Raw genomic sequence first — 15063 nt, forward strand, 5'->3', positions numbered from 1 at the left:
GAGTGTCTCAGTCTGAATACATCCAGTTGCTGAATTAAGCGAAGAAGGACCCTGAAGCCATCTCTATTTGGTCTGCTCACCCTGGGCAGCCTTGTCAGGCTTGAGGAGCTTCGGCAGGGAGTATGTCTTCTGCCGACAAATCTCCGAGCCCTAGTTTGGCATCCTGCTAGCCTTACTTTTGCTCATTTGTGCGAGATTCAGTGACATTCCTGATCAGAGTAGTTTACTAACCCTTTGTAATCCCCAATAAACAGTTCAATCATTAACAACATTAACAACCTGTGTACCACACAACAAATCATTTATGACCCTCCTTTTCATCTTCCCTCTGTGGTTGTGGCTTTTCACCTTTTCTACTTCTCTTAGTGTCTTAGTTCAGTTGAATTCTTTGTTCATTTATTCCTTCTGTTGGGGGTGGGGAAGAACTGGAGTATTTTTCAGTTAGGAGGTAAACAGAATCCTTTTGTTCTGCTCAGATTGATATTTTATAAGTTTGGTACACTCTCCCATTAGTATTTATTCTGGCCTTATAATCCAAAATGGTCAGAGGACAAATGTTCCTTCACAGGATGCTCCCAAATGCCTACGGCAAAAATTTAAGATATCACTTCCTTAAAAATAGAAACTAAGGTCTAAATTGGTAGATTATATCATTGATCTGGGTCCTTTTATCTGTGCTAGGAAAGCTGTAGAATATATAAATCTAGTGGAAGTCTCAGTGCAGAAAAATTCAGTGTTCGGGACTCCTTGTAGAATTTCTCCAAGGGCACAATTTTACATCCAGTTTTGTTTTACTATACTGTTCTAACTATGAACTTATCAGTGGGCATGAAAGTGGAATACTTTTCTGTGTACTTTTGGTTAGTTTAATGCTTTGTTATTTTTTAACTGGGGTGGGATTTTTTTTGAAAATACATCGTCATTTTAAGTTTTAGAAGAAGAATCAGAAAACTGCACCCCCCTCGTGTCATTATTGGAAGGTCTAAGTGTTCATAATACCGGCACATAAAAAGAAACCCCAAAGACTATGCAAGAGAACAGCACATTCTCCTCATCACCACATTGGGTCTTCTCCCTTGAGATCTTCACACAAGGCAAAGATGCTAACAGAAAGCAGTGTTCCTTGCTCACCTGGATCTATCCCGTATTTCGACAGTGGTATCCATTTGAACAGTGCATGCTGGAGCATCCTCTGTCCACTTCAGATTAAAATAGTTACATATACGCTTTCTGCGGTGCAGAGCATAGCATGAGACAGGCACATAGATCACACTGGCCTAACAGCATTCAAACGGCAGCTTTTTATCTTGGAGTATGAAATGCACATCATCCTGTAACAGCTAGGTTTGTAATTAAAGCATGGCCATACCAGGAACTCTGTGGTATTCACTAAGCGTAAAGTGATCAAAATCTTCTAAAGCAACACTGGAATATTCCTCTTTAAAATGACGCTGTTCAGAAAGTACAGGCCTACCACTACCTAAATAAATCAATGGTAGGTCTTCCCAGCTGTGTGAAGTTGTACACTTGGAAAACGCAACCTTGTTATGTTTGTTACTGGAGGAGAGTCACCATGGCTAACCGAGACCTGTGTCACCTGACAGTAACCTTCACTGGTGAAACTTCATGAAGAGAGATGACCACTATTAAGCCAGGGAGGCCCATCCTCTCCAAAACCTGCTGTCACTCAAGAGACGTTTGTTCTATTCACCATTTGTCAGTAAACTGCTCAATAAACTGCATATGGAATGTGACATATTTAATGAGCGTCTCCATGACTGCAGAAGTGACAAGTTCCCAAAACATAAGGTCTGATTCCCAAAGTACTGCAGTCTGGATAATGTCCACCTGCTTTCAGGCTGTTGTAGTATTTCTCATTTCCCTGGCTAGAAAAAAGACAAGTTGCATACTCTCAGAACAGGTCCACGTATGACTGACTGACTTTACAGAAGTCCTCAAGTATTCCTATCTGTATGATTTCATCTCATTTCAATTGCCTTGCATCAGAAGCCAGCTACAGAAACTACAGAGTTCTCCAGCTTGCCATAACAACTCCCCTCTGAGAGAAGCCAGTGCCTCCTAGAAGTCAGAAAGGGCTGGTGGAAATCCATCTGTAATTCTCACAAAATCTCCGCCTGTAACCTGCCGAAACAACAGTCCAGCCCCAAGCAGGTGCAGCCCACGCCACAGGGGCAGAATCAAGGTTTGGCACTGGCTAGAAAATGCAGAAATGAAGAACACTACTGAATCAGCTGTACTTTAGCTTAAAAAAAGGTGATGGCAAATACTTGCACAAGAGGGCTTAAGGAGGACAAACAATCTTTCAGAGTGTAATAATTCACAGGCCGGTTACAGCAGTTAGCAACAGTGAAGTGCAAATGCAAGACACAGCTATACACATCTGGGTTACAGACAGCACTGCTAATGCACTGGGCTCCGAGGCAGGCTCCATACGTGTTCATACTTGCCTAAGTCTTTGCACAGGCATGTTCTCTAACACTGTTACACGCTGACACCGACCCTCATTACCACAGAGGGTCAGCATCAGTCAAGCACCTAGCCAGGCCAATCCCATGCACCTAAAATAACAAGCAATTTTCTGTGGGAATGGCATCTAAGTACAGGATAACGCTCACGATATGTGCAAGACTAACACAAGTCTCAACTGGCAAGGACATGACTGATTTTACAGACTTGATAGCTTCAGCATAGCTTACCTGGCTCCACCTGCTCCACTCTTCAGTACGAACACACCCCACTTTCTCTAGTGTACGTTCCAGAAGCATTACCAGTTCACAGGGTTGGGAGGACAGCTAATATTTTTTCTTTTTAAATGTTGATGTCCTTTTGATAAATTCACTGCTGGAGACAAAGTAAAATCCAGCCAAGAAAACTCAGGAGGGTGCAGAGCAGAACACCAGTGCCACAGGTGGAGCGATACACATGCCTAAATACCGAACTCACCTGCCAGAGAGAACTGAGCTGACAGATTACAACACGAACTCTTTGGCCAAATGACCCTTCACTAATTCTATTAATACTGCCCATGCCCTCAAGAAAGGAGCCAATTCTCAGTAAAATGTACATGGATGTGGATAGCAGTATGGGGAGCAAGAGCACTCCCCAAAACCAAACAGGTGTGTGAAGTGTTAAATTGCTCCAATTTATCTGTTGCATTGCTGTCATTTCTCCTTAATGATACATTCACTAAAAAAAAAAAGCCAAAAGCCTATGAAAATGTCTATTTCAAGACATTAGCATTCACTTTTTAATATGTGCTCAGAACTCTCTCTCTCACTCTGTAGCTCAAGAACTGCAGAGCAAGAAGACATCTGAAGCAAAACCAGTTTTGAAACAGGCTAATATCTCAAATTTCTTTCATGCTGGTAGTTCAGTGTTCCCTTCACATCCTGTCCTTCGTTACCTACTGTTGGCTGGAGATAATCTCTTCCAGGCTTCTCAAATGCTGACACAGGAACCTCTGTGAGCACACTGAACTACTTCCTTTTCTCCTTGAAGAGATTTAATAACCTACAACTTTCTTCTTTGCCCTACTTGTAGTCTATCGTTTTCTCCCTTCTTGTATCAAATCTGCTAAAATAAAATTTTATGGAGTGTCAATTCAACAAAGGAAAAACTATAAAGTTAGTTCTGACAGCTCCCTTTCTCAAAAAATTTAATCAAAAAAAGAAAGAAAAGAAAAAAAATCCTTTACCCTTGAAAAGATGAATTGAATAGCCCTAGGTATTCTATAGCTGTATTTATGAAAAAGTTTTTGGACACTAAACACACAAGTCTCTGCAGAAATGGGGAAAGTGTTTTGCCCAAGTCGTAAACTTCTTTTTCCATTGCGCAGAGAAAAATATGCTGCACTCCACTGCTAGACATAAGCTCACCTCTCAGAGAGGTACAAGTCCCACGCATCCCAAAGGGAAGCAATGCCTATGAGATAGTACCATCAAATGAAGTAGCCTCAAAAAAGCCACATATATACACACACAAACATATGCTATTCAAATTTAGGAGAGCAATTATCTTCTCTACAGAAACAGATCTGCCCAGACATTATTTTAAAGTTTTCTTACCAAAACCACATTATTAACACTTAATATTGTTAATGGTAGCACCAAATCACAGTACTTAATACTAAAAAAAAAAAAAAAAAAAAAAAAAAAAAAATCAATAGATGACACAACATATGACTGTTACTTTTCTATGTAGAAAAGGCATTCTACTTTAAAATAAAGTAAAAAGTAATGGTAAAAGTAAAGTAAAGCTCCCTGGCTATAAATGAAAATGAGGCCAGCACATTTAACGTTTCCATGTATTTCCCATTTAATATTTCATACTGGAATGCTGCAGAAATTTATTATTTTCCTCACTTGTATCCAAAACAATTAAGTTTGATCTTAAAATTTTGTATATTATAATAGTGAGAAAAATATCTAACAAGATTGATTATAGGAGATTAACCCAGTTGCTGAGCATGTAGTTATTTAAGTATTCTGGGACAGGTTTGGGGTGTGTTGGCTTTTTAGTTTAAGTCTTGAACAAAACCAAAAAAAAAGGAATAAAAAAAAAGAAGTTCCTTTCTTGTAAGTGCAAAGATATTCCCTTGTAGCCAAGCTAAGAAGCTAATATAGAATAGTATCAGCAATTTGAATTTAAGGTATCCAATAGAAATTAAATTTAGAAATTCAGTTTCTCTCATTATAAGAAGTCTCTTCTACTGCCCATCCTAAATTATCACTTTTCTTTTTTATTCTTTACTGGACTATGTAAAATCATGCCCTGTATTAGGTCCAAAACAATTTTCACAGAAGTAAATGGAAAAAAAAAAATTCCCTCATTATTACTATTATTCTATACTACAGTAATACCAGGGCTCCAGTTATGATTGACAAATACACAGAAAAACACTGTCCAGAAGAGGCACATAAAATAATTTAGTCAGTCAGTCATTGAATTCAAAGGGATCAGAGAATAATTCTTAAAATGCAGACTGTTTAATGCTTACAAAATCAACACATCTGGTTCCTACTTCTGCTCAGGTTCCTCAAAAAATTTTGTTCCTATTTCTGCTGAAATACTTAAGCATTCAAAATACACAGAAACTGATGTTATTGAAGAGATACTTCTTTCCTCACTAAGGTATACTGAATTTATTTCCTATAGCACAAGCCGTACTTCAGACCACTATCTCAAACTAGAAAATGCAAAATCATATTAAGGTTCCTGTTCAATAAAAAACTTTTCTGGCTGTATTCAATGAAAGAATGTTCATCCCTATATATGTAAGTCTAGAAATATTAATCTGAAAAGGAAGATGCAAGCAACTAAAAAAAGAATTTTAATATTTTTATTAATTGTAAAACACAGGCTTCTGTTTTTGTGGAATAAATTTATAGTCTTAAAACTCTGAAGATAAATGTTAAAAAAAAGAAGTTAAATTCTCTAGCAGAATGCATTTGCTCAAGTGTAAAGCTAACAAATGCTAAAATTTTTGGCAACACTTCTGCATTTCTGAATCATTAGGTAGTCAAACTATTTTTTGATTTAGCTTGCATGATGTTGGATTAGAATAATCCATATAAATCAGTGGTTTTCCCTCACTAGGAATACCGTGTTTACTTCTGGTCATCTGATGTCAAAAGGATGCATAAAAAAATAGGGAGGTTCACAAATAAACAGCAAAAATGACTTGCATGTACAGCAGTGGATTAGAATTGTTTACTCAAGAGACAAGGAAGAAAGAATATAGTCAAAGTAAACAAAATAATGGCAAGCCAGAGAAGGCACGCTGAGCATTTCAGTCACCCTTTTCTGAGTATAATGACAGGATCCTTCTCCTAATGAAACCTTAAATGTGTAGGTCTTTGGCAGAGATCTGCTTATACTACGGGAACAGCAGAATTCCCCGATGCCTTCCTCCAACCAAGACGTGGAGTTTGCAGCCCCAAGACAGAACTGAAGTAGGACAAAGAAGAAAAAGCTGAACTCGAGTCATGTATCTAGCTGCCAGGAGACTTCAGCTCGTGGAAACCTAAACATCTAGGCCAAAGTCCTCAAAGATATTTAGGCACTTCTTCTCTACAGATACCAGTTATCATTTGAAAACAGTGGGGCTTGGGTGTCCAAATACACCTGATGACCCAGACTGTAACAACTGTTCCAAGTCTAGGCAACAACAGCGACAATATTAGGAAATCATTTATAAGCCTGACAGTAGCCACATGCCTATTTATTTCCCTTTTCAAACCATCCTGAGACTCTGTTGTATGTAAATACTGTGATTAAGCAGCACTTTCTAGTTTATACCGATTGATACTGTATGTGAAAATATAAGCCATGGGGCTTCATGCTTGTGTCTTCGGAAAGGCTACTAGTTATTTTTCCTTAGATAGCCACCATCTCCCCTTCCCACCTCTGGCCATTACCGGATCTCCTCCCCTCTGCTGTAGCAAATGCTTTTACGCACAGCCACACGGCCCCTGCTCCCCAAACACATCCCAACTTTCCTTACAGCCCTGGTTACCTCCGCACCGCCCCCCCAGCCTTCAACTCTTCTCCAAGACGCTTGCTTTGCCTCCGTCCACAGCCCGCCCCGCTGCACCCCCCTTCTCTCCCCGTTGCCATTCTCACTCCCACACCGCTGCTTCGCTGCTGACCACCAAGCTCTCTCCCCAAAGTCTGCTCCTTCCTAAGGTCTCACTACTCGCTTCCTTCCTACTCCCGCACCACAAAGCCTCTACAGAAGCCTGCAGTTATAATCCTCCTTTCTCTTCAAGAGAGCAGAACACCATCTCCCCTTAAAATAAGTGTACCTAATGTCGAATACCACAGCAAATAGCAGGAAGACTTATCCACAGGCAGCACCTTGCAGCTTCTGGGAACTTGCCTCGCCGGTGAAGCGGGCTTCACCTCCTTTGTTCGCACAAAAATAAAGCATTTCTACCCAGTGATGCCTTCTCTGAAGTTTCAAGTTTATTTGCGGCATTCCAAACTCACTGCGCTACTGACACAGAAAAACGCCACCAAGTTGAGCATCAAACATTACTTCTTAGACCAACTAACAGTTAGTAAGTTCTTAGGTATTCCTATTAGGGCAAAATAAAGTACGTGAGTAAAGCAAAAGTAAACAACAGGAGAGCCTATGCAAATTGAGGACAGAACAATTACGGATTACACTGGACAGGATTAATGCAGAGATTAAAAAAGCAGTAATTATTTGCAATTTTTGATGAACATACAGATCCGTATAACCTAATCCTAAAATACCACCTACCCGTGCAGACCTTCAGGATACAAGCTAACTGACTTTTTTCAGACCCTACGTTAGGACATTAAATAGAAGTCTCTACAAAGAGCTTTCTTTCAAGACAATGATAACTGGATGTGCTTTAAGATCTCTTCAATTTAAGGTTCACCGGTCATCAGCAATGAATAAGGACATTCACCACCATTACAGTAAACATTTTCATGTACCACATAAGAATTTTGACTACTATCTACCAAAACAGAAACTAAAAAGTATTTCATTTTTTCTAAAATAGAAGCACAGAAATGTTCCAGACATACAGATATGCATTCCAGTGCACACAAAGCATTGTAATTATTTGCAATAATTAGAAAAAGCTGAATATTAACACTTTTTTGACTGTTTTGTTAAATGCAATAATATTAAAAATCAGATTAATATACTTCCAACAGTTCCACTATGTAGTAAGTGTGTCTCAGGTTGCTGTATCAAACCCATAACTTCAAAAAAAAAACCTCCCCAAAACCTGAATAAAGTTAAACTTATTTTTGTTCAGCATAGACCGATATTTGGAGAAAATAGATTAGCTGATTTCAAATAGGAGAAAAAATTGTAAACAAGAGTTTCTACAAAGTTTATATATTCATCCTCTGAAAAAACAACAGTTATTGCTCTGATAGTTATTATTTAAGAAAAACAATGTAGTTTTTCTACACACAGGAATACCTTTACTGGCATAAAGTACTTATAAGTTCCTTTTATCCAAAAAAGACTTAAAATTATTGTCTTTTAATTTGCTGTTTATCTTTTAGTTCCAGGGATATGCTTATTATGTCCTACCTCACCATGTGTCTGCAGATTCTCAGCAGAACTCTTACATCAGATAATGACTTGAGGTACAATAAATGATTAAGACTGATTCATAACTGTGAAGTTTTTAAGAAAAGGAGCATGGGAAAAAGACCAGCAAAATCCACAGGCACAGGAAGAAAGCTAAATATGTAAGGTGATCCACTAGGAATCCACATACCAGCTGATTAAGAAGCTGCCTAACGACCAGCTTTTGGGATCATTACATGGTTAGAACTGCTCATTCCCCAATACGTTTGTGAGGTTAGAACTCATGAAAAATTCAGGTTTAGGGCTTGATCCAGCACCCAAGGAAATTAATAACTATTTTAGCACTGGCATCAGTGAAAACAGAATAGACCTTTTATCTCTTTCCGTAGTGTAAAGATGTAATATATAGATTTTTAATAACTAAAATAATAAAATATCAAGAGTACAAATAGTTTGTCGAGATTTCAAAAAGTTTAAATTTCCTTACACAGCAATATTATAATATCCCAAATTACATGCCTAATACAAACCTATTTATCAAAGAGTAATAACTTGGCCAAAGTGTGATACAAAGATGTTACAAGAGTAATGCAACTTTCAGAGAAAACATCAACGCTACCACAACGAGCACTGCAACTTTAGAGCTAGTACGCTCTGCACAGATGGACAAGTAATTTTTAGAAATGAATCATGCTGCAAATGATTTTACTAATTTTAAAACAGAGGTGAGGAACCAATAGCCTACAGGGCAGATATGGTCTGCTTCTTCAGTTCAGATGGCCTACAGACACATACGTGCTTTATTACTTAATAACACCAAGGCAGGCTTCAAGGAAAACCACGCGTGTTTTAAAAGGCTCCAACAATTCACATATTTTTAAATACATAATCCTTAAACCCAAACATCAGCCTGAAGTTTAAAGTATTAAATTAAATCTGTTCTTAGTTTGCATTTAAAAAAATCCCCCAAAATTCTTGAGTTATTGTCCACTAAATATAGCACGTTCGTGTTGCCCCGAGAAGGTGGGATTTTACAGCCCTCGACATTTAAATTACTTTGCTAGAGAAAAGTCAACGGTACTTTCAATTTGGACAAAAGCCTATGCAACGGCTGTGGTAGAAGAATTTTGATACCGGCTCCAATACAGGGGAATGTACTCTACAGCCCTTACTTAGGACAAAACTTCCACTGAAATCAATGAATGTTTTGCCTTGAAAAGATACAGTACCAAATATAGATCTCTGTCTTTTATAGATGGCTTCTTCCAAAGTGCAAAGCATTTCTGAATCTGAAAGTGTATCTAGGATTCTAAATACGAAAAGAACAACAAGTGAAAAAGAATTTATTGAGAAGAAGAGAAACCATAGGCCACCACTCTAATCCTCTCTGCAGTTATTTGCAGCTGCCATGAACATATTGATATTTAGTAAACTGAAGGCTGCAGCTTTAATTGAAGTTTGACTGCTATAAACAGTTAGCTGCCTGGCTCTGGCCCACACTCTAATACCATCAGCAAAACAGCGATGGGAAGCATAAACAAACCTTTTAACTAGATTACAGTTTCCAAAATGGCCAAGAAACCCTTCGGCAAGAACTCCTGTGTGACAAGATGCTAAAGGAGGAAAAATATTTTGAAAGCGATTCTTAAAAGAGCCTAACCTTTCCTAAGATAGTATGAACGGGAGTCTTCTGAGGAAAATGACTTTAAGTTTTCAAAGGGAGCTATCCTTCACTAACACGGTCTGATCCTTCAAGAAAAACCAGAAAGCCGGAAAACTTTAAAACAAATGGTTGCAAAACAGAATTACATTTTCCAAAGGTTTTTTCTCTTAAGACTTCAAAATGAATCAAGAAAAGTTACTGAACTTTGAAAAACCGGCAAATCTTACAATGTCATTTCACATTTCAAGTAGCCGTGCTCAAGAACAACATAACAAAACCACGCAGCATCACCAATTCATACCAACATGTCTACCTCTGAAATCTGATCCTTCTTGTAATTTGCTTTGGCCGAGCTTCTTCCCCACAAAGATTATGAGGGGACAGCATCTCCCTGCCTTCTGCCCCCAAGCCCGTAAAAAACAAAAGGAAGTTCTGTTCTAAAAAAAAAAAAAAAAAAAAAAAAAAAAAAAATCAGCTCGCTGCAGATTTCTGACTACTTTGTTTCTTTAATCAATGATGTCATTTGTCCACTTTTGCAGTGTTTGCTTACAAAAATAGCAGATACTACAACACTTGTCCACTCATCTAGGGGTGAGATGAGAGGATCCAGCAAAAACTTTTTTTTGTGCTTGTCACCTACATACATATAAAATTTACCTCCTTAAGTTGACAGCATGCTTATATAAAAAATTAAATAGATGTGTAAATCTTCATTGCATCAGTCTTAAAAGTAAAAAAATTAAATAAATTTAAAATACATAGAATTTAAAAGTAGATTAGGTGCAAACACAGTCAAAATATAAAGCCAGTGCCAGCTGTTTGTTATTGTCAATGCTACAGCTTAAGTTGTACCAAAACACATGAAATTTGTACTCATCCTAGTGGGAGTGGGGCTAATCATATATATGCATGTGCACACATGTGTATAAATATGCTTGCATGTGTATACATATATGTATACAAAAATATACACGAGGTATAGAGGTAAAATCTTAAAGGATGAAGACATACCCAAATGTTTCACACATTTTTAAAAGCAGTTTAGCTTGTCACAACAGATAATCCTAAATAATGTGTTGGCAATCATCAACCAGAGCTTAAAAATAAAGTCTAAAATTGGCAAACTGAAATTTATTTTACATGTTTTTGAAACATTAAGCAGTACGAATGGAAAAATTAGACTATATTTACGATATGTGGGCCTACCTTCTATTTGGCCAACTTTTCTCCTAACTTAGACTGCATTTGTTTCCTTTGGCAGTGGGGTACAAGGCAACATTATTGCAAGCCTCTCTTTATCTAAATGTTGAGAATATCACCATTTGATCCAATAGGATTTGTTGTGCAAACAACTCACAACTGTTCTGCTTCCCTCACTTGGGAATATTTCTTAGTGTGGCCACACTACTGATGCAGCAAACCAAGGGCCCTAATATTTAAGATGCTATTTAAATTTCAGATTATTCCTCCTTCAGTAACTCACCAAAATAATTTTGGATTTAGTGTCACCAAAAATGTAGTCTAATATCAAATTATGAGAGGTTTTTTTTTTTTAATGCTGAGCTTCACTTTTACCTCATAGGGAAATAATGTAATTAACATATTGCTTACATAGGGCTTAGTTACCAGATACTGTGACAGGATAAGAATTTTAAAAATGCTGCTTCCTTACTTTAAAATATTTCTTGCAGAATAAATAATAATAATAATAAAAAAACCCCGGCACACTGAAGAATTTAACCAGGGTAATAAATGAAATCATTTAAACTTTCATAAAGAAAGTTATTAGAAACCTCAAAAAGAATTTCTAGACATTTTACCATTTCATTTTTTGAGTAAATTTAAAGCTCCTGAAACAGAAGATTTCAGAAAAAAATAAAACAACAACAAAGTGACAAATGTATCTTCGGTATCTTCAGCTCTTGGTATTACCCTCTACAATGTTTCTCAGCTCCAACTCAATGAAGCAACTCTCAAAGCCACTCTCCACAATTTGTTCCTCAATCATTCCCATGGGAAGGACAGGAGGTAATGGAGATTTTTGTGATGGGAACACCTGTCAAGTTGCAGATAAACTGAGATGACCAACTCATTTCACAAAGGTCTATGAATAGCCATCTCAGGGTAATGACTGATTCCTGCTGCCACGTGCCAGATCGAGACAACAACTTAAAGGTAAAAGGCTCAAAATACTGATCGCTGGAGCCACACAGTCGCTTTAATTTTAAGTACTGTTTTAAAGTATCCCTTTCTTACACTTCTTTTATATACTCCTATCTGTATATACAGACGTCCATTTGTGTGTAGCTAAACATATATGCAATAGGTACTCATACTCTTAATAACTTTGTAGTCTAGTGGTTTTGAGAAATTTTACCTCTAATTAAAAATAGCGCAAAGTCTGAACTGCTTTCTAGACAATTCATCAAAAAAAAGGTATCGCTATAATAAAGAACTTGGAATTTGAGGAGAGAAAAGGAATCAGCACTTCTTAATTTCTTAACTGCTGCTTTTTATTAGCATCCCACTTGGTTTACTCTAGCTATGTAGCTTTCAGGATGCTTTACTTTTTGTCTGTCTCCAAAGCTCTTCCAAAATTTTATTCCTAATACAGGCCTTGGTTCCTATTTGAAACTGATTGAGCAGTCTTATTCTACCTAATAGTTCCCAAAATAAATACAAAGAAAAGCCAGTGAAAGCCTGTGGTTTCAAACATTCAAATAACTCTTAAAAAGAATAAGCAGGTCCTTAATGACATAAAAGCATTCAAAAATGTATCCTGTTATCTCTTTATTGTCAAAATCAAGGGTAACTGATATTCATTTCCACTGGGATAAAACAGAAACCCACAAAGGGTCCTTAAAAAATGACCAAACAAAACCAGGCCCCCAAACAACTGAACAAGCCCAAAAGAAGAAACAGAACTCCCCACTTTTGAAAAGTTTTAACAGGATTTTTGAAAAGGAAGCTTGTCCACTTTCAAAATTTGTCGCTTGAGCCATTAATAGATGAGATTCTTCTCTTGCAAGCTGCTTTGTGCATGTGGTCTCTTAAGCCCACAGAAAGACACACTGACTTTAGTGGGGCTCCAGATGGGCATAAGGGGCCACCCACCTGGTCTGCGGCTTTCCAGAAGGAACATCCATGATAAGCACTCCCTGCTGACTCAGAAACTAATTTTGTAGCTATGGGCTGTATTCAAGTTACTGATCTTCCATATACAAGGAATCGCCACGAGTAACAGTAGGGAAAAAAAATAATAATCTACGGACAAACTAAATTAACACGTCTGAAAACCAAGGCATTCCATTTTTGAGTGGCCTCTTACTTATGTCAAGATCTTCAGTGCTTTTTAACAAGGAGAAAGACTGATCCCTCCACAGCCAAAGATGAATGAAAGGATTGCAAGTGAAGAAAAGTTAAATTATTGAAAGCACTGCAACATAAAGGTTCTCTTCAACCCTCCACTTAGCTAGTCTAAATAGAAACTAACACATTCATCTACAAAGAAAGGTAAGACAGCAAACTCCAAGGAAAGACTGTTAAAGACAAATATAAGCCTGGTCTGAACAGCATCTTTATGCCTAGCACAGCCTACATTTTGCCACAGTAGGTTCCTTGCTCATTCAGAACAATCTCTCTGACCTAGAGTCTGGGAAGCTACTAACTTGGAATACATGAAAATAAAAATTAATTTTGGCTCAAATAATAAGGAATTGAAAAACACGCACAAAGTTTTCCTAAAAGCAATTAGCAATTGTAATAATAGCAGCAAAAAGCACTTAAAAAGCCCCAAACAAAACAATACTCTATTGCCCTTTAGTTATAGCTGGTGATAACCAGCACAGTCTTCCTTAACACATGTTGAGAGATTCAATTCTTTCAAGGTTGTTGTGACAGCAGCCAGAAGCCCCAAGTTAGCCTTAGACCCCTTTGTGCTAGGCACTGCAGAAATCCAGGAACTGCCTCCAACACAATTAGGAATCCCAGCCCCACCAGCGGCTCCTTAGGACGGACCTTCCCTACCCAATCGCCCCAAACCAGCAGTTGTCTTTCCAGCACAGACTTGGCTGCAGGAGCTGGAGGCCTATGGAAATTAAGGGTTTATTTAGTAATTTTGTCTCTAGGGTTGCAAGGAAGACAAGCCCCTGAATTATTCTGTCCAGCTTTAGAATTCTCCTAAGGTATTTTACTGAGCAATGACATTAAATCAAATCATAGCTATTTTTAATGTTAAAACACAAAGAAATTAAAGCGTTAAATCCCCATAATAAAAAATACATCTCATCAGCTGTAGGCCATGAAAGTTGCAGGCAGATCTGCAGCTCTACACACATTGGGAGCATAATCCTGAAGCTGCTATAGGTTTCCATGTACAGATCAAAGTAGATCAATGGTATCTCAGGTTGAGAAAGGAAGCATTGTCATGGAAGGAAAAAAAAAAAAAAAAAAGAGACGACAACAGTGTCCTTTATTCCTAGTCAGTCTTTTGCTGTTCAACTCTTGCCTGCAGTAAACTTACTAAAAGGACAGTCACACATTTAAAGAATGGGCTTTTACACACGTATCTGCCAATTTCGACGACTATTATCGCTGTTGAGTTTTCCACGTGTTTAAAACCATCTTGCTTTCACAAGTTAACAGAAAACTAACGGCAAACTATTAGAAAGAACTACAATTATGGCTGCTACCTTCAATTCTTCACAATATTGTTAAGTATTGGTCCAACTATATTCTTCTCTCATTCCTTCCACCCCATCAAATTACAGCTTTCTCAAACTCCAGTCTGATCACAAAATTGGTGTTTCGCACAAGGCGTGTATGTACAAATTAGAAATGGGAGATACCAAAGCATTTCAGGAGAGCTCTTTCTTGTGGGTATCCTTCCAGCATGAGGCAGAGATGACACATGCTCTCCACTGACCACCATTTAACTGTGATACCCCACTGAAATACACACTCATGGCCTACTTCATGGTTCAGCATGCTCCATAGTACTTAATAAACTGAGCGCTCAAACCATCTTTTTAAAATTACAGAGGACATAATTAAGCTCCAGAAATAAGCAGACAACAGCAGTTTTAATATAAACATCCTACTTATGTAGAGGACTCTTATTTCAAGTTGGCATTAATGCCCAAACTCTTACTTCTGGATTCTTGCAAATCTCTAGAAGGCTTCTTCCAGTATTTCCTCGAGTTAGGCATTTAGCTTGCTCCCTTACATTTTAATCTGTTTCAGACATTTTGACACGTAACTTTCCTTTTAAGCAGTAGAAAAAATGGTCAGATCAGCCTACCGG

The sequence above is a fragment of the Phaethon aethereus genome (assembly GCF_964289735.1).
Source record: "Phaethon aethereus genome assembly, chromosome: 6".
NCBI lineage: Eukaryota > Metazoa > Chordata > Aves > Phaethontiformes > Phaethontidae > Phaethon > Phaethon aethereus.